Below are 20,037 nucleotides of genomic sequence, written 5' to 3'. Positions count from 1 at the left end.
TTTTTTCTCTTGCCTAATTGCTCTGGGTAAGACTTCCAGTACTATGTTGAATAGAGATGGCAAGTGTGGTCATTTTTACCTTTTTTCCTAATTAAAAAAAAAAAAAAACTTTCAACTTTTCACCATTGAATACAATGTCAGCTGTGGGTTTATGACATATGACATTTTTTGTGTTGAGGTCTAGTCCTGCTATAGCTAATTTGTCATGAGTTTTTATCATGAGAGGTTCTTGACTTTTTTCTGTATCTAATGAGATCATTATATATTTGTCCTTTGATCTGTGAATATGGTTTATCACATTGATTTCTCTGTTTAGGGATAAATTCCACTTTATTACAGTGTATGATCCTTTTAATGTGCTGCTGAATTGGTATGCTGGTATTATGTTGAGGTGCAATACAATGCAATTATGTTCATCAGGAATATTGCCCTTTGCTTTACTTGTGTTCTTGCTTGACTTTGGTATTGGGGTAATACTGGCCTTGTAAAATCAGTTTTGAAGTGTTCCTTCCTCTTCCATTTTTTGGAAAAAAGGAGTTTGCGAAAGATTTCTATTAATTCTTTAATAAATATTTGGTAGAATTCGCCAGTGAAGACATCAGTTCCTGGACTTTTCTTTGGTGGGAGACATTTAATTTCTAATTTTGCCTCCTTGTTCATTATTGGTCTGCTCAGATTTTCTGTGTCTTCATGATTTAAGTTGTTAGTTTGTGTGTTTCCTGTAATTTATCAATTTTTTTCTGCGGTATCCAGTTTGTTGACATTTCACTGCTAACTAGTCCTCTTATGATCTTTTGTATTTCTGTGGTATCAGTTGTAATGTCTTTTATTTCTGGTTTTATCTATTTGTGTCATCTCTTTTATTTTTCTTAATTAGTCTAGCTAAAGGTTTATCAATTTTGTTTACTTGTTTTCAAAAACCATCTTAAGTTTCATGATTTTTTTCTGTCGTTTATCTATTGTCTACTCCATTTATTTCCACTCCAATCTTTGCTACTTACTTCCTTCTGCTAATTTTAGGCATAGTTTTTTCTTTTTTGTTTTTGTTTGCTTTAGGTGTAAAGTTAGGTTATTTGAAAGCTTTTTTTGTTTTGTTTTGTTTTATTTGTGTAGATATTTATCCAATAAACTTTCCCCTTTTGCTGCATCCTGTAAGATTTGATATGTTGTTTTTCCATTCTTATTTGTCTCAAAAATGTTTTAAAATTTCCCTTTTGACTTCTTTTTGATCAATTGACCCCTTTTTCATTATATAATGACTTTCTTTTCATTTCATCATTTTTGACTTAGTGTCTATTTTTCTGATGTAAGTATACCTACCTCTTCTATTTTGGTTTATATTTGCATGGAATGTATTTTTTCCATTCCTTCAATTTATGTGTGTTCCTAAAGCTGAAAGAGTATCTTATTGGCAGCATATAGTTGGGTCCTTTTAAAATCATTAGTTCATTCAGCCACTCTGTCTCTTGTAATTGGAGAACTTAATCCGTTTACATTAAAGGTAATTATTGACAAGTAAGAACTTACTATTGCCATTGTGTTCATTGTTTTCTGGCTGCCTTGTAGATATTTTGCTTCTTTCTTTCTCTCTTGATGTCTTCCTTTGTGATTGGATAATTTTTCTATGATGGTATACTTTGATTTATCGTTGTTTGTGTATCTATTATAGGTTTTTGCTCGGTGGTCACCATGAGGCTTACCTAAAACAAACTGTAGTTACAACAGTCTATTTTAAGCTAATAACAACTTAACTTCAGTCATATATAAACACTCTACACTTTACTTTCCCATCATATATTATATGTTTTCAATGTCACAATTTACATCATTTTTATATTGCATATCCTTTAACAAATTATTATAGTTATTTTTATATTTTTTATCTTTAACCTCTGTACTAGAGATATAAGTTATTTACTTGCAACCACTACAGCATTAGAGTTTTCTGAATTTAACTCTATTCTTATTTAACCAGTGAGTATTATATTTTCATATGCTTTCATTTTACTGCTTAACATCTTTTCATTTCAGCTTGAACAACTCCCTTTTTTTCCTATAAGGCAAATATAATGGTGATGAACTCTGTTAGCTTTTGTTTTACAGGGAAAGTATTTATCTCTCCTTCATTTCTGAAGGACAGTTTTTCCAGGTAAAGTGTACTTAGTTAGCAGGTTTTCTCTTTCAGCACTTTGAATACATCATCACTCTGGCCTGAAAAATTTCTGCTGAAAAATCTTCTAATAGCTTTGTAGTTTCCCTTGTATGTGAGCAACTTCTTTTCTGTTCATGCTTTCCAAATTCTTTCTGTCTTTAACTTTTGACAATTTCTAATATGTTTTGGTGAAATCTCCTTTGGGTTGAAATTGATTGGAGGGTTTCGAGCTTCAGGTATGTGCATGTTGATATCTTTCCCCAGATTTGGAAATATTTTAGCCATTTTTATTTAAATAAGCTTTCTCCTCTTTTTCTTCTTCTGGCTATCATATGATGAGAAAGTCAGCTCTAATGATAGTGTCACATACATCCCATAGGCTTTCTTCATTTCTTTTCATTATTTTATTTTGTTTCTCACTTAACTTAATATTTTCATATTACTTTATCTCTGAGCACACGGATTCCTTATTTTGATTGATAAAGTCTACTGTTGGCATTTCCTCTTGAATTTTTAAAATTTCATTCATTGTTCTTCAGTTCCAGAATTTCTGATTGGTTCATTCTTTACATTCTATCTATTTATTGAACTTGCTCTTTTGTTTTGTTTTGTTTTTTCTGATTTTGCTGTTTTCTATCTGTGTTTTCTTATACCTTGCTAAGCTTACTTAAAAAATTACATTGAACTATTTTCACACAATCCGTAGATCTCCATTTCTTTCCAGTTGGCTACTGGAATATTACTGTGTTCCTTTGGGTGTTATATTTACTTTTTTGTGTGTTTTTTGAAGTGTTGTGCTTTCGTTTTCAGATTTAAGGAATTTAAGTCTTTACTGCCTATCTTAAGGAGAGAAACATTTTCACCACACAGGCCATCTAATAATTCTGAGGCTCTCTTAGACCTTTTTTATAGATGTGCCCACTTTTTAAAAATTTCCTTCTCTCAAGGGAACTCTTAAGATTGTATACTTTCTCTTGATCCTGCAAAGCCATGTCAAAGGCTGAGAGCCTGTTGTTTGTTTTCCCTAAGATGGTGCCCTGAAATGTTCATTTGTACCTTGTCCCAATCCTAAATAGTTGAGCCAGTGGTCTATGCAAGATGACTGCATTTGCTGTCCATGAAGGCACACTAGGGGAGCTGGCCCAGCCTTGGGTCGAGTGAGGAGCCTAAAGTAATTTGAATGTCCATGGGCTAGCTGGGGAGAGTTCACCAGCCAGGCATCCCAAGCAGCTATTGAGCAGGCTTCTTGATGAAGTCCTTGGAGTAGTTAGTAGGTTCTGTGGTCTCTATTTCCACCTCCCAGCCTCTCCCAATCTCTCAGTCATGACAATCACATCAGTATTCTGATGGGATTAAAAAAAATTGGACTGCTTGGGTAGCATCCTGCACAGCTCAGGGACCCAGTGCTCACTCCCTATGTTCTCATTTTATCCAGTGGGATAAATTGCTGGCCAAGGGGACTTTTCTTGGCACTGAGCTGTGCAACCCTGAGAAATGGGTGGTTTGGATAAAATGGAACTGTTGTCTTACTCCCTTCAATGAGTTCGTTCTTGGATTTTATGATCTAATATTGTCCTAGAACTTCACCACTGGACTCTCAAACTTCCACAAAGGCACTCTTGTTCATAGATAGTTGTCTAAACTGATGCTTCTGTGGAGATATGGGAGTAGAAATCTATTTCTCTATCTTGCTGATATCACCCCTTTGTCTGTTTTCTTTAATAGCTTCTGAAATGCATAGAAGATGTCCAAAATATTGAACATTGAATTCAGTATTGAATATAAAATACTCTAACTCCTTGAAATATCTACTCCTATGTGATTACTACTGACACAGGGAGAAGGGTGTAGTGTGAGAATTAGGAAATTCTCTTTTGCAACAAGAGTCAGAACTTTGCAGGTTCAAGATGTTCCACTGGTTTCTTCTTAATGAACTTAATTTCCCCTCATCAGTTAGTTCATATTCACTTTATTCTCATCCTTGCCACAATATTCTGATGTTACTGTTGATAGATTAGTTCCTGTTATGTAAGTGCTCTACTCCTTACCTGCACACATAATTCACAATTCGTCAGCAAACTTGGCAGCATTTCTGGGGTTGACTTTTGTCTTTGATGATTATATTAAGGAAGTAAGTTATTTAAATGTTAACACAGTAAGGAAACACCCCTATGTTAAACGTTATTTTAGGGTACTAATGATTTAGGACTTGTTCATCAATAAAGTTAGATGAATATTAATCAGGGACAGGGTGGCAGAGTGGAGGGGTGCTTATTTTGCTGATAAACTGATGTTTCTGATAATTGGACAGAAATATTCCAATGAGAACATAAGATACTATGTTTTATCCTTAAGGGAGTGAAAAGAATAGAAGATAAAAGGCACCAATGCTGCTTGGTATTCCAAAAGTGATTTTTTTTTTTTTTCTCACTCGCTTAGGGCCTTTCTTTCCGTTGTATAGCCAGTTAGAATCCAAAATTTAGCAGTAAAAAAGTCATGGAGCACAGAAATGAATTATCTAATCTGGGTAAGTATATAAGGTTTTCAAAATAGTGGTGAGGTGTGAGTTGAATCTCATCTAATATCTAGGGTTAAAATAGATACTCAAAAGCCAATCAGTAACCAGATCCTACTAGTATACTGAGGCATCAAAGGCAATAGGTAGCCACAAGTAAGTTCCAAAAGTATTTCTGACTTAATGTTATTGCTGCATATATATTTGGGTATAAGTAAGAGTCTGTTTTACAGGAATACAACACAAGGATGCAACTTTGAATATACTAGTTAGTTTGTTTTAAAAATACACTGTATCATAATGCTTGTGGTAAAATTTTCTTTAGAACAAATTAAGAGCTAGGCTTTAGAGCTTTAAACTCTTTTGGAAGTGGCATTATTTTTTTCTGGATAACTGATATGTGTGTCTTCCAGTGGATCTCTGCAACTGGGGTTTCAGAAGATTTGACTTTCAGTTCTTCTTCTGATACTAAATAGCTAGAGAAGTTTGTATAAATCATTCGATTACTCCTATCTTGTTTTATCGTATACAAACTGAATGTATCACATATATACACATTTGTTGGAGTGACACAAATATTTAATAATGTTGGTTTCATTTACAAAACCATTGATTTATAAAAGGAATATATAGGTACCAGGTGATTGCAGAAGTGGTCATAGCTGCATATTAGAAGCCTACTGCAAACCATGGATGCTTACTGCTATTTCAGGCTCTCCATTTCACATGTGTAAACTGCTTGGAAGGAAAGGAATACAGAATCTTTGCTGGACATGATGAAGCCTCTGCTCTAGTTGATGCAGATGATTCCCTCTTAGTTTATTTCAACATGAATAAGGTGATACTGGTTTCCCAGCTTTCAGTTTCCACCTGACCCATAAAATAGCTTTGTACAAAAAGCAGATGTGTTTTCTACTTGTCAAGCCAATGAGTTTCAGGTGTGTCAATGTATTGACGGTTTCAGCCCTCGAGGCAGCAGGACAGGGTCTGGACCAGTGACCTCTGGCCATGAGTGTCCTCCTATATTTATCCAAGTTTGCTGTGTAGAATGATATTTTTTCCCTGTTTTCTGTGGCATGAAGGAGGTTGGGAAATACTTGACTAGATTTATTAGTTAATATATTTACCCACAGACATGCTTTGGATGCCTACTCTGGGGGTCTGAATACATCCTGGGAATATAGAGATGATTAAAATTTATAACTCGAATGCATGCCATTTCTAAAATTCTATAATGTATATTTATTATTTCCAAATGGCTAATTTGCAATAAGAAAATAAATATGTCAAAGGATGGAGTAGAGAAAACTGAGCATGAAAACCACACAATCTTGAGTCTTAAAAATGTTAGAGTTCTTACTCCAACTGACTCTCTATAATCTTTTACCTCTTGGGAGTATTCATTATTTTTCAACCTGCGTTTCTTCACGCTATTTTCAAAAGGGTTTTAAGTAAATAATGTCATTTTTTATAATGAGGAAAATGTTATTATTTAAAATAATTAGAAATTAATTTTATATAGCATAACTAAAAACTTAATCACATTTCCATAATACCAATATTATTTAATATCACAACGAATTAAGTATTACAAATGTTTCTTTTTTGTTTGTTTGTTTGAGACGGAGTCTTGCTGTGTCTCCCAGGCTGGAGTGCAGTGGTGCGATCTCTGCTTACTGCAAGCTCCGCCTCCCGGGTTCACGCCATTCTCCTGCCTCAGCCTCCGGAGTAGCTGGGACTACAGGCGCCCGCCACCACGCCCGGCTAATTTTTTGTGTGTTTTCAGTAGAGACGAGGTTTCACCATGTTTGCCAGGATGGTCTCGATCTCCTGACCTCGTGATCCGCCCGCCTCGGCCTCCCAAAGTTCTGGGATTACGGGCTTGAGCCACCGCGCCCGGCCACAAAATGTTTCTTAAGGCAATCATAAATAAGTCAATGGGGTTAAAACATAAATGATAGTGTTATCTTGAACATATCTACAAAAATAAAAAGCCACCTCCATTCAATTGTAGCCTGAGAACCTCTATTTACTTATTATATTTAGCTGTTTTTTAGTACTGTATGGTTCTAAGGGAGAGTTTAGTTTATTGATATGATGTCTAGCACTCATAGGAGATGCACAATAATAATAAAAATTGGCAACAGATTCCATAGTCTTAAAAATGTGGCAGCTTTTCATGAGTACAATGTATTTCCAGACATGAAAAGAGCACGTTTGCACATTATACATATCCATTATAATGATATCAAAAATAGTTTTTTGACAAAATAGACTTTAAATATGCATATTTTATTTTTAAATGTAATTCTGAGCTTGGATTTCTTTTAATGACAGTTCTGGGAGGTGAATATTCTATCATGCTATGCTTAGCAACATTCTCCAAAATAGTGATGAAAGATCTATTTTCTCCTTTTTGTCATGGTTTGCTTTAAGAGTCCTTACATATTTTGACCGCCTACTAGTTTGATTGCATGCCATCTCTAAAATTCTATAATGTATTTTGGATATATAGGCATCGCATCACCTGCTTGATGACAGTGACATACGAAAATCTGCACAAAATACTAACTGGAAAATTATTTCCTTTTTTCTATAATGTGAAATACTTTAATGTATTTTTTGTCAACTCAGAGCTCCTAGTCAATATTCTAAAGGGTAAATAAGACAAAGTAAATTGTCTATGTGTAAGTAACACACAAGCAAAATGATTAAACCAGAAATTACTGATCACTAATAAATACATTTGTTTATGTGTATGAAAACATACTGCATATTCCCTTTGATATTTGGCTGGTTTTCAAAATGTCTGCATGTAATTCTAATGCTCTAACAGTTGTATTCAGAAGATAATTTAAGATTTTTCCTACACATCATTTTGTTAAAATTTTAGTGAGTCTTGTGCATGTAAATATTTTGTTTGTAAACATTAGCCAAAAAGGGCTGGGTGCAATGGCTCATGCCTGTAATTCCAGCACTTTGGGAGGCCAACGTGAGCAGATCACTTGAAGCCAGAAGTTGGAGACCAGCCTGACCAACATGGCGAAACCCCATCTCTACTAAAAATACAAAAATTAAGCGGGGTGTGGTGGTGTGCACCTATAATCCCAGCTACTCCAGAGGCTGAGGCAGGAAAATCGCTTGAATCTGGGAGGTGGAGGTTGCAGTGAGCCCAGATGATGCCACTGCACTCCATCCTGGGCGACAGAGCAAGACTCCGTGTTGGGGGAAAAAAAAAAAAAAAAAAAAAAAAGGAAAAAAGAAAGGGAGGGGAAGGAAAAGAAAGGAAGGGGAGGGGAGCAGAGAGGAGGGGAGGAGAGTGGAGGGGAGGGGAGGGCAGAGGGGAGGGGAGAAAGGAAAGGAGAGAGGAAAAGAGGAAGAAAAGGAAGGGAGGGAGGGAGGGAGGGAGAGAGGGAGGAAGGAAGGAAGGAAGGAAGGAAGGAGCCCATAAGTATTATTTTGAGAGAGAGATAGATATATATCCATGAAGTTTGGGCACTATACTCCAAAAATAAATCTACATGGCGAAACCCCATTTCTACAAAAACAAAAACAAAATATTAGCTGTGCATGGTGGTGGGCACCTGTGGTCCCAGCTACTCAGGAGGTTGAGTTGGGAGGATTGCCTGAGCCTGGGAGGCAGAGAATGTAGTGAGCTGAGATGGCACCACTGCACTCCAGCCTGGGCGATGGTGAGACCCTGTCTCAAAAAAAAAAAAAAAAAAAGAAAAGTATTTTGGAAAATGTGCCTATATTCTCTCCGATACTTAGATAAATTATCCATTACTTTCCCCTTCCACAGACAGGAAAGTCAAGGTTCAAATAGCCCAAGTGACTTACACAAAGTCACGTGCCTGTAAAAAGTGTCCATATTTTTATTGAATTTTACTAAAATTCATTATTTAGATAATTGGTATTGATATCATCAAGAATCTAGAACCAGCTACTTCCTTTTGTAAAGAATCTTTCTTCTTCAAAACCTCTCCTGGCGTTTTACTTCTTGTGAATACTGAATAAATATTTTCTAACTACTGTGTACTCACCTTCCTACCCTTTCACTTCAGAAACAGAAAAAGTGGTAGCCCTAATTAACAGAAATAGCAGTAACTTTGATATTCAGACACAATATTGTCTTTTCCATGTCTAAATTAGATCTGGTGCGTTTAAATCCATGCAATTGTAATGTATTACATTCCATTTTCTACCTTCTGAAAGTGTCCATGTTAATATCTTACAATCTGATCTTTTTTCTTTTTCTGTACCCCACACCCCTTATTTTGGGGCTATCATCACAATAATATCACCTTATATTGTGGCAAATGAATTTTTAAGTTAGTTTGGGTGCAATTCAATAATTTTCATCAAAATTGTTTCTTGGGAAATCATTCCAGTGACCATTATCTATGTGAACAGAAGGCATCATTCTGTTATTCTATTTTCAGAAACTCAATTTCCTAGATTTGTGTTGAAAACCATGATTACATAATGCAAGGCCAATGTGAGCCTTCTAATTAGTACTGCTTTTTAGCAGAAAATAAGGAAAAAATGTCTTAGGTTGGCAATGTTATTGACCATTTCAACCACACTTCTCTTTCTAAGTACATGGAATACTCAAAACTAATGGCTGAATTAGACTGACCTGCCAGCAACTCACCATATAAGTGTTTATTAGAATAGTGTCCCCAAATTCCCTGGAAATGCAAGGGCTCAAATTGGTTTGTACTTCAATCATTTCTTATCATGCAGAAGGCTGGGAAACTCTAAAAGGTGTTTTTGATATACCAATTTATGGAGAGACACAATGTTTTTCCCTTTGCTAGAATTTCTGGATTTTTTTTTCAAATAGGACTAAAATGTAAGCCTATCCTTCTCATATAGAAAAGAGTGTTTTTAGTAACTTTTAAAGCACTTCTCAATATAAAATTCTTATTAATGACTGATAGTTTATTTACTTATCGGTTGATTAACTGATTGATCGAACTGACTGATTGACTGACTGAGATAGGGTCTCACTCTATCTCCCAAGTGGTAGTGCATTGGTGCCATCACTGCTCACTGCAGCTTCAACCTCCCCAGCTCAGGTGACCCTCCCACCTCAGCTTCCCAAGTAGCTGGGACTACAGGTGCCCACCAAATTTTTGTATTTCTCATAGAGATAGACTGTTGCCCAGGCTGGTCTTGAACTCCTAGACTCAAATGATTCTCCTGCCTCTGCCTCCCAAAGTGCTGGGATTACAGGCATGAACCATTGTGCTCAGCCTGGTGGTTTATTTTTAAGTTCTGAAACGGTTCAGTTTAGACCTTACTTTTTTCTTCAGGAAATTATACCCGTGCTTTCCTATAGATGTCCAAATGTCAATTGGAGTACTTTTTCTTTTAATTTGGTATAAAGGAAATAGAATGAAAGAAAACAAAAATAAAATTTAAAAATTTAAAAGTTTAAATTTTATTTAAAAAATCAGAGGATAGAAATTTATCCTCTGATCCCTTGGCTTATATTCTTTGACTTTGGATTATGTGTATGTGTCTGATCCCTCTTTCAGTGTTAAGTATTGCCAACTAATATATCAGCCATGTAGTCTAGTAGACAGATGAAATTATTTAAAGTAATTTTCCTCAGACTTCTTCCTTTCTTAAAAATGTTTTATTAAGGTATATTTAATACTGAGAAATTATATATATTTAAAGTGCACAATTTGATGATTTGATATACATATATATTGTGAAATAATCATCACAAACAAATTAGCATATTCATAACCTCAGATAGTTATCACCACTTTACTTTTTCTGTTCTAGTCTATCTGTTCCATTCTTTTTTCTTTTTTCTATGGTAGCATCACTTAAGATCTACCCCACATTGTTGTACATTAAATCTTCAGAACTGCTTAGTCTTGCATAACTGAATCTTGCATCCCTTGACCAATATCTCTTCATTTCGCCCTCCCCCCAGATCCTGGTAACCACTATACTACTCTCTGTCTCTATGAGCTTGACCATTTTGGATTCCACATATAAGCACAATATTATGCAACATTTGCCTTCTGAGTCTGGCTTACTTCATTTAGAATCATGTCTTCCAGGTTCATCTATGCTTTCATAAATGGCAGGATTGCCTTCTTTTATAAGGCTGAATAATATTTCATTGTATAAAAAATGTATAATATTCCAACATATAAAAATGTTGTATATCCATTCTGTCATATTTTCTTTATTCATTCACCTGACAATAGGCATTTATGTTGCTTTCAGGTCTTGGCTATTATGAATAATGTTGCAATGAACATGGGGGATGTGGATACCTCTTTTAGATACATATCTAGAAGTGGGATTGTTGATTCATGAGGTAGTTCTATTTTTAACTTCTGTAGAAACTCTATGCTCTTTTTCATAATGACTGTATTAATTTACATTACCACTAACAGTGTATAAGGATTCCTTTTTCCAACACTTGTTATATTTTGTCTTTCTGATAATAGCCACTCTAACAGAGTAAGATGATAGCTCCTTGTGGTTTTGATTTGCATTTCTCTGATAATTAGTGATGTTGAAAACATTTTCATATACCTGTTATCGCCTTTGACTTTTTATGCAGGAATTATTTTTATTCTTTCGAATGGAAATTTTAATTATAATTAATAGCTTTAATTTAATGAAAATTATTTAAATTGGTTAGTTTTGGTAGATAGTCACAATTAATCAGTGAGAGTAGACTCTGTCTTAGTGTCACCTTCCTGTTGGCTTTGACCATTGTTTTCCTTTATTTAATTGAACAAATATTTTTGAGTGCTTACATTGTGCAAGAAAGCGTAGGAAATAAGTAATGAAAAATATAAATTCTGCACTCTGAGAAAGTTTTGCTTAGAGTGGAAATAGGCATATATAAGTATAATACAAATGTCAAAGTACTATCACAGAAGTACAGATAACAGTGTAGGTGGAAATGTGATACCCTTTTTAAGTGTATGATCATTGCTTTTAACTATGTAGTTAAAAGTAATATTAGTTAAGGTAATGCTAGCTGCTGTGACAGATAGATGCAGTTTCAGTCTCTTAACATAATAGATGTTTCCATGTTGTTCACAAAGAGTACAATCAGCATAAGCATGTGGTGGTGTTTAGGATTCTGCCATCTACACCACTTAGGGTTCCAGGCTTCTTTAGCATTCATATTTCAAGGTCTTTGGGGCTTGACATCCAAGAGGAAGACAGAAAAAAGAGCATATGATAACATGGGTGTATATGCCACTAAATTCTTTTGAACAGGGTTATTCTTTTCTTGAGGATTCATATAGTGAAGTCCTGAACCCCAGTATCTCAGAATGTAATCTTATTTTGAAACAGCAATTATATATGTAATTATTAATAGTTAAGATGAGGTCACACTGGAGTAGGGTTGACCCCCCTAATTCCATATGATTGATGTCTTTATAAAAAGGGGAAATCTAGAGATAGACATACATACAGGAAAAGCACCACGTGAACCTGAATTCAGAGATCAGGGTAATACATCTCCAAGCCAAGGAACAACAAAGATTACCAACAGCTATCAGCTAGGAGAGAAGCATGGAGCGTTTCTCCGTCACATCCCTCAGAAGGAACCAACCCTGCCAACACCTTGATCTCAGATTTCTCCAAGGTGGATAACAGGAAGTCTCTTCCAATCACTGCAGCAGGTGGATAGTCCAGGATCTTTAGGTGATGGAGTCTTCTCGATTAAGTCCAGAAGGGGGATTTCAGGTCATATGAACTGTAAGACAAACTGTCACCACCCTTACTTTTGACCTTCCCCACCCATACAGAGTCAAGATTCAATCAGGAGTTGAATCACACCAGCCATTTTAAAGGTGAGAATTCAATATGAAATGTTAATAACTAGTCTTTGAAGAACTAAGGGTCAAAAAAGAATTCCTGAGGTGTTACAGAGCTAGCAACTGTGGGAAAAAGCTACCAGCACTAGGGCTGAAGGGATGAGGAGAAAAAAAATGAATTATTAAAATTTAGAAGCTTCGAGGAGAGGCTCTGTGATGTTGAAATTCAGAATTCAAAAAAGAGAAGCTGATCAGCTGATGCTGGTCCCCATGAATTTGAAGGAAGGGGCTCTGTAGGGTTAGGACCCTGACTTTTCAGAAAGGGATATAATTCAGCTGGCAATAATTTTGAGAAATTGCAATGAAGCTTGTTTTGCAAGTATTGGAAAAATTGCAAACTTGATTAATCTGCTGTCAATGGCATGGACTGCCATTTCCAGGGTAAAGAAGTGAGGCTGGAGGAGGGCACAGACAGAAACAAGAAACGAATAAGAACTATAGTGTCCCCGTCATCACTTCAAGCCTTTTTGTCTTCTGATAGTATCCTCTTTTGACTTAGCCTACCAGGGAACCAGTTGGCAACACAAAAATGTGATTTGCAGGGTCTCAACAACAACATCACAAAACAGCATATAGGGAGAGGGTTAGAACCTGACAGACAAGACACCCAGTTTTCAATGATGGAACAGATACAGGATAAGTGCAATAAAAGCCCCCATTCAGAAAAGAGAATGTGAGACAGACAGTAGTCACTGGTCCATAACCAATGAGAGTTATTCAGAGTCAGTTGGGCAGGATTCATGAAGACTTTCTTCTGTCAGAGTGGGTGAAATTCTTTAATTATACCTCAGTTCAACAATCTGAGAGAAATGTGATTGCCCACTTGTGTTAGTGATCTACAAGACCATCCCCATCTTAGATGATTTGCTAGGAACATTCGCAGGACTCAGGATATAATCATACTCAGGATATAGTCAGTTATGATTTATTACAGTGAGATGATACAAAGCAAAATCAGCAAAATGTAAGGCACATGGGGTGATGTCTGGAGGAAACCAGGTGCAAGCTTCCGAGAGTTCCTTCCCAGTGAATTCACACCGAATGTGCTTAGTCCCCCCAGCAAGTGGTGACAATCCATGTGAAGTGTTGTCTAGCATCTGAGATTAAATGGCCAGAGTTGTTAATGAGGGCTGGTCATGGAGGCACCCTCTAACTAGCATATACCAAAATTACAATCTCCCTGAATGAAAGCAAAACCATATTGTTTCATGAATATTTTAGGCACAGCGAGCCATTCTTATCAAAAAATAGTGAGAACCCTCCTGAAATCTGTTCCCAGACACCAGGTAAGGGCCAAAATTTCAGTCAGAACTTGCTAAAGATAGCAACCTCAGCTTTGCTACATTAACTTTTTCTGCATACTATTGCTCTTTGAGACTCATGTTCTACTCTGTAGAGTTATCACACGTGAAAGTTTCCTAAAGGTTTTTCCATTGCATATCCAGATTTCCAGCCTCTCCCAAAACAATTTCCTTACATCTCATCACCTGGCCATTGGGCAACATCACATATTTTTGTTTGGCAGTACCTCCCCTCACTGCCTTTTTAAACCAAGTTTTGTATTGGTTTAGGTTTGGTCAGGAAAGCAGAAACAACTTAAAGTGTTCAAGCAGGAAAGTATATTTGTAGGACAGCATTTAATACAGTAAGGTAGATACCCACAAATCCACAAGGAAGGAAGGAAAACTGAAAGTCAGAGAGTCCACTTCTAAACTGTGGGGTGATTTCTAGTTTTCAAGGAGCCCAGAAGTTGCAGGAACCCCTGGAAGCACCAGTGAGGCTCAAGGCTGCCTCCAGCACTAAGGTGGATAATTTTCTAGATAATACTTCTGCAAAACCTCCCATCTGTCAAAATCCCCATCTCTCTCAAGTACTGCCGAAGAAGCAATAATTTCACAAAAGTTTCTCTTTTACCTTCAAAGTCCAAAGCAAGAATCTCTCATTGTGGATTCCAACAGCAAGGTTCTCGGAAATTTAGTTTCAATCATTTAGCTCCTGCAACACAGGCCCTACAAGGGAGAAAATTACAAGTTACCAAAGACAATTTAAATAGTAGTTTTATTTTTAAGTATATGTGCACTCACTATATTTTTATCAACATGATTTTAAAAATGAAGTTTGTGTGGTGTTAAAGCTATCAGAATAAACAGCTTTTAAGAGTAATTAAAATTATCAACAAGTTAAGGGACACTTAACAGGTTGACAAATAAAACATAAAATTCTGATGATTATGAGGACATAAAAAGGTTTTATATCACACAAAATAAAGTTAAAATACATCAATGTATTTCACAAAAAATGGGTTCTGCTAATGGAAAGCATTATAAAGCAACATATTAGTGGAACTGCAGTTGTAAAATTAGCCCTAAAATATTCATATTATAGTAATGGGAAATGGAGTTTGTATATATGCAAACTCGTAAGCAATTCATGAAGGAGGTTTTTCATAATCTATTTCTAGTATAAAATGTTTTTAAAAGTTCTTTTGCTTGGCTTTCAATTGATCATTTTTAAAATCTATTTCTATACTCTTTTTATCATCCTTGTAAAAAACAATTTAATATAATCTATGTGTATATAAAAGTTTCTAGGAACTCTACACACACATTGACATTGAGTCAATGTCCATTTGTCTATGTCAAGGAAACATTATTTTAATCTACTGCATTAAGAGATCTAGGAATTGCTATAATACAGCTTCTCACCATCTTTAGTGAAAGGATTAATTCTTCCCTGTGCTGGGTGTTTTCCGTTTGCCTATTCAGATGACCTTTTTATCTTCTCCTCCCTGTCTTGTGCCTTGGAAGGTGGACTTCCACAAACCACATCAATGGGTTTTCTTGCCCTTGGCTTCCAGTTGTATTTAGCCAATGGGAGGCACTGGTGGTAGCAGATGGGAATGTGTAAAAAAAGTCCACAGTATTTATTCCTCCAGGCAATTTGCCACAACTCCTGCCAAGCAGCCTTCTCCACAGAATTTTTTCTCCAGGTTTCAGTAACTCTTCTTTCCTCATGTTCTTCAGACCCAGGGGTAATAACGGTTCCCCAACAATGCTCTTCTTGGGGAATTGCACTATATCTTGCAGCATCTCTTCCATAAACCCTGTACACACCTTCATACTTTGTCCTTTTTATTAAACTCTCTTCTACTAGCAAGTTTCAATGTGTCATGTGTGTTCTTCTAGGGCTTTGATTAATATAATGTCCTTTGCAAGCTATGCTATGGAAAGAATTGCTATGACTAATTAAAAATGTGCTAATAAACTGGACTCCAGCAGATTTCTAGATTTGTGATTTAACTGGCCTCTTTGAGAACATCTGGCCTTGAAGTCAAGTCTGCAATATAGCTATATCTAAAATGCAATTAATTCATTTCTAATCTACCAATAAATACTTTCTAACCTCTTACTATGCGTGCTGTCATATGTTTGGTGCTAATAGGAGTAAAATAGTACAAGGTATGGCCACAGACTTCAAGGTGCTTTCTCTAACTTTTTTTTTTGAGATGCAGTTTCGCTCTTGTTGCCCAGGCTGGAGTGCAATGGTGCAATCTCAGCTCACTGCAACCTCCACCTCCTGGGTTCGAGTGATTCTCCTACCTCAGCCTCCCAAGTAGCTGGGATTACAAGGCGCATGCCACCACGCCTCGCTAGTTTTGTATGTTTAGTAGAGACGAGGTTTCTCCATGTTGGTCAGGCTGCTTTCAAACTCCCGACCTCAGGTGATCTGCCTGAGATCCTCCCAAAGTGCTGAGATTACAGGCTTGAGCTACCATGCCCGGCTGGTGCTTTCTGTCTTAACCGAGTGTTCTAGACCTTTTTTTAAAATCTTGATCTGTCACCAGTCTAATGAGCCATATTATACATAATAATTACATTTAATGTAATAATTACATAGTTATATATAGTTATAGTCATAGTGATCTCCTCTAAGTTTTCTTTTAATATCTTGGAATAGATTTATCTGTCTTTTCTACATGTATACTAACTAGTTTAGTTATAAAATTCAAGTTTATTGAGTAACATTCCATAAGGCATGACCTTGAATATTAAGTCACAAAATTGAAACATGAATAGGTATTGTTTCAGTGGATTTCTATACCAATGACTTTTTTCAGAAGAAAAGATGGGACAAACCTTCAGGCTTAAAATTTAACTTTGGAGTTGTTCATTTTCTTCCTCTCTTTCCTCTAAGTTATGCTACCTCCATTCCACCATATCCAGTCACTCACCAAAGTTTTTTAGTTATTACCTCCACAATAGTACGCTTGTTAATCAAGAAAATGTTTACTAAGTGATATGCTCTTGCAGGTGCTTGAGAAACATTTGTGAACAAAACACAACTCTTTGCACTCATAGAACAAGTATTCCGCAGAGAGAGATAGACAATAAACAATGGACGTGGCAAATAACCATATTATCCAGTACATTGGGAGGTGAAATGTGCCATAAAAAATGACAAAGTAGAAAAAGTGAGGCAGGGCTTCCCTGGGTATTATGGGGTTACAGGAGGTCTTAATGAGATGATGGCATTCAAGCAAAGGTGTAAAGAGGTGAAGGTGTTAGCTGTCTGTGCATTTCAGGCACATGGAGTAGCCACAGCAATGACCCAAAGGTTGGAATATGCTTGGCACATTCAAAGGACAGCAAGAATGGCTGAAGCAATGGAAGCATGGAAGGGTTCAGAGGGTGAACAAAGTGAACAGAGTAAGAAATTAGGCCAGAGAGGTAAGGGAATCAGATTATATAGGATGTTAGAAGTTAATTAAAGAATTTTAGGATTTACTCTGTGTGCAGTAGAGAACCATTGAAGGGTTTTGAGCAAAAAGTGACATGTTTGGACTTAGACATTTTAAAGAAAATTTGGCTGACATTGGGAATACAATGTGAAGAAATAAAATAGGGAGAATATTTTGAAGGCAATTGTGGCAATGTAGGCAGACGTTTTGATGACTTTGGCTAGGGTTGCAGCAGTGGAGGTGGGAAGAAATGCATGAGTTCTGAATATGTTTCCAAGCTAGAGTTGACAGAATTTACTGATAAATTGGATATGGGACTTAAGAAAAGGAGAAGTTAGTGATGATTGCTAGGATTCAGCCTGAGGAACTGAAAGCATGAACTTGTCATCCACTGAGATGGGGAGACTGCAGATGGAAGAAGCTTGGAAGCAAAAGTCAAAAAGTTCAGTCTCACACGTATTTAGTTTAGATGCTTACTTACCTCCTCCTTCATTTGACTTCCCGTGAATCTACAAAATCAAGTGATAAGAACGAATATTCATTGAATATTTAGTAAGTTTTAGTTTCATTTCCTCTTCAAAATAATCATACCCATTTTGCAGGTACAGAAACCAAAGAATGACACCTAGCATTTTGCATTGTATATCCCGTCCTCTGGTTGTAGACTTCTTCAAAAACCCCAAAGCGCACTTATTTTTTCTTCCATGGGATAGATTGTTACTCCTTAAATATCTGTGGTTCCTACCTGTAGGAGGAGTACACATCTCTGCCACATTTGGTACCTATCGCTTTCATAGGTACCTTGTATCTCATTAACGATAGTCAGTTGTTTGCCAAACCATATCAAGTTTTCATGGCTAATGAAATGTGAGTGAAAGTGATAGGTACCAGTTCTGAGCAGTAGCTTTAAAAGCCATCACTTTCCCTCTTCCCTCTTCTATGAGATCTGTAATGTCCCAGATCAGCTTGAATTTCAGAATAAAGATGAAATTGAACCTAGCTGAAGCATATCCTGATGAACATGTGGTGTGAATGAATAATGACCTTTTTTGTTTGTGACTCCTCAAAAAATTGAAGTAGTTTGTTATGACAGCATAAGTTAACTTAAATTGTCTGATATGTTTCTGTAATCCTTGTAGTACTTCTATTTATTTATTTATTAATATCACCTTCTTTGTTTTAATTTATTTTATAATATATAATTTACATATAGTAAAATTCTCACTTTTAGTACACAGTCATGTGATTTTTGACAAACACATATACTTATGTAACCATAGTTACAGTCAACATATAGAATAATTCCATCACCCCAAAATTCTCCCATATCCCTTTCTAACAAACCTCTCCCCAACCCTAGACTCTGGTACCATAGATCTGTTTCTCTGTAGTTTTTCATTTTCCAGAATGTAATCATGTAAGTGGTCAAAAAAGGAGAATTGTATAATAGATAGCTTTTCCCGTTACTTCTTTTTCAATTCTTTGGCTTCAAAGATACCTTAAGTTTCTCCTCCTCCTCCTCCTTCTTCTTCTTTTCTTCTTCTTCTTCTTCTTCTTCCTCCTCCTCCTCCTGCTTCTTCTTCTTCTTCTTCCTGTAAACACACGTTCTTATTTTTTACTTTTGTAAATTCAGGGGGTACAGATGAAGGTTTCTTACATGGATATATTATGTAGTGGTGAGGTTTGGACTTCTAGTACTAGTATACCCATCACCTAAGTAGTGAACATTGTAGCCAATAGGTAATTTCTCAACCCTTACCCTTCTCCAGTTTCTTCCCTTTTGGAATCCACAGTGTCTATTATTTCTTTCTATATGTCCATGTGAACCCACTGTTTAGATCCCACTTATAAGAGAGGACATACAGTACTTGATTTGGGGGTTTTCTAAGTGTAACATCATGTCATCAGCCAACACAGACAGTGATTAGGTGACAGTGATGGTGGATTAGGTTTGGCAATTCTCTAATCCGCAGGTCCCTACATGGCTCTCTGGATGGCATGGATGCTCGCTAGAGGGTCTGCACCAGGGCTGGATCAACAGACAACTCAGCTCCCTAGGGTTCAAGTGCTGGCTATGATAGGAGGGGCAGGCTGGCCCAGAGGCCTCCAGCAGAATGCTCAGATGGCTGCAGGCTGAATGCTCAGGCAGCTGCAGAACCCTCAGGTGGCAGCAGCCAGGGAGATACCACAGGCCTCTACTGGCTGGGCTCTTAGGAGGGTTCCAGGCCACAGCTGAAATATTCAGGTGGGAGTAGGGTGGCTGCACTGCAGGCCTGTCACCTGGGATAACAGGCCTCTATCAGCGGGAGCAGTGGGGGCAGGCAGCTGTGCCCATGCCTCCCTCTCACAGGAGTAGGCGGTATCTTTTGTCTGACATAAGAAGATGTCCAGTCTCCATGCTGCTTTTCTGGTTTGGCAGTGGTGGCAGCGGCTGTGCTGATGGTAGCAGGATGCCCAGGGCAGATCACAGGCCTCTGCAGGCTCAGATCTCAAAAACGCACCAGGTCATAGCCAGAATGGCCCCTGTAGAAGGCAGGTTCTCCTAGCAGGAGCAGCAGAGACAAGCAACTGTGAGGCACACAGTCGGCTTGCTACTCTATACCGTGACAGTGGCAGTGGTATCAGTCTTCGGGGCATGTGAAAGTGCCTGCCCCCCGACCCTGAGATCCCTCCCTAGCAAGGTGGCAGCAGCTCTCATAGGTCTGCAGCTGTTCAGGCATCAAAGGCCTGTGGAATGACATACACATAGGCTCAGGCAAAG

Source organism: Chlorocebus sabaeus, chromosome 10, assembly GCF_047675955.1.
Source record: "Chlorocebus sabaeus isolate Y175 chromosome 10, mChlSab1.0.hap1, whole genome shotgun sequence".
NCBI lineage: Eukaryota > Metazoa > Chordata > Mammalia > Primates > Cercopithecidae > Chlorocebus > Chlorocebus sabaeus.
The sequence above is the reverse complement of the archived record's forward strand: the minus strand, read 5'-3'. Positions refer to the sequence as shown.